The sequence below is a fragment of the Gadus chalcogrammus genome, chromosome 20 (assembly GCF_026213295.1).
Source record: "Gadus chalcogrammus isolate NIFS_2021 chromosome 20, NIFS_Gcha_1.0, whole genome shotgun sequence".
Lineage (NCBI taxonomy): Eukaryota > Metazoa > Chordata > Actinopteri > Gadiformes > Gadidae > Gadus > Gadus chalcogrammus.
The window spans coordinates 22,639,288-22,640,820 of record NC_079431.1 but is presented as its reverse complement, the minus strand read 5'-3'; the positions used below and the strand labels follow the sequence as shown (position 1 = coordinate 22,640,820).

The 1,533-nt window shown below is 41.3% G+C and overlaps 1 protein-coding gene across 1 annotated transcript in view; it reads right to left on the bottom strand.

The window, feature by feature from the left end:
• The window catches only part of si:ch211-45c16.2 (mitogen-activated protein kinase kinase kinase 13), a 50,782-nt gene extending 49,646 nt beyond the window's left edge, over positions 1 to 1,136 (bottom strand). Inside the window, exon 1 of the mRNA XM_056580525.1 lies at positions 1,060 to 1,136. The gene's annotated coding sequence lies outside the window, so the exon portion shown is untranslated. The remainder of the gene's footprint in view (positions 1 to 1,059) is intronic.
• Between the last annotated feature and the right edge of the window lie 397 nt (positions 1,137 to 1,533).

Here is a 1,533-nt window from a genome sequence, read left to right as displayed (position 1 = left end):
TTTCACCTTACAGGGCACTACCATATCTGTTTTTCACCTTACAGGGCACTCAAGGCCGGACCCACACATCAGGAGACAACAACAATAGTTCAAGTCTATAGTCAGATAATAAATAATAGATGGTTAATAGACACAGAATGAAATGAGACACTGGAAGGGGAAATGCAAATGGTACAAAACTGAGTATAGCCGATTTGAAGAGATCTAAAGGGTTTGAAACCTGAGGGTGTGAGCCTTCAGTAGAGCATTGTGTTTGCGGGGGAAGGTACTTCATGGCACCACCGGGCATTTACGTTTTTTACCGAAAAATGAGTTAGGGTGAGTGGAGCAGCAGACACTGGGGTTAGTAGAGTCTGAGCAGAACACTGACAGGATGATCACTGTCCGCATCTGGGCTCCATTTACTGAATGAACACATGAAATGAATTAACAACACAGAGGAGTGAAAAAATGAAAATAATCAAACAACACAGCGGGATGAAAAATTAAATTAATTAAACAACACAGCGGAATGAAAACATTAAGATATCTAAAGATCTGAGAGCAGTTGTCACCACTTCAGGACCCCTCTTATATAATCGCTCAGCAACACACACTAACCATGTCATAGATTAAAAACAATATTCCACACAGTTTAGTCCCGTGTTGCATAACCACTGTGAGAAGAACGCATGTAATTAGTTTTAAAGTTTAATGAAAACAGCCGGTGTTTGCTCACCACATTATCACTGATGAAGTGGAATAAAACACACTGCTCTGCCCTCAACAAGACATCGATCGAAAAACCTTATTTATTAGACTATGTTTAGCTCTATACATATGTATAGTTCTATTCATATTCTTATTTATGACACTGTGTATAGTTCTATACATGATATCAATGCCTCTCAGCAGACCCGCGGTCCACTAACAGCCGCACATTATGGATATTAAACACACATTAACAACAATAACACGGGTTTGTTCCGCATGACACTGGACGAGACTAAAGAAGGATTATATATTTGACTTGATACTGTCTTAAATGAATATTATTTAATATAATACAAGCATAATTACCTTCCATGACGCCCCGCTGAGTCCTCGTCCCTCTCGGTCTTTCTCAGTGGACCTGGCTGCTCCTGCGTCAAGCGCATTCATTGTTGCCAGATTGGGTCAGATTTCCCGCTCAATCTGGCAACACTGGTCAAGCGCACTTCAGCCAGGGTTGACAGATTGGACGGGAAATCTGGCCAATCTGGCAACGATAGTCAAGCACCGCGCAGGAACACACATCAACACTTCCGGTCTTCAGGGCTTTCTCTTTTCAAAGTAAACATTCACTCAAAGTTTCCACAAAATGCTTCTCTTCTGTGGTCATCCTACGAACGGTAGGCAACGTTATAAGTACAAGGAGTAAATACAAGGGGCTGCGTTATAAAGTACACATGAGCATCTCAATATGTCGGTAAGACAAATCTCAAAATGTCTGATGAGGGCTTTTAGTTTGAAGGCAAAATTATGTTACCGTACGGGCTTATTTTTCCAGTCCGC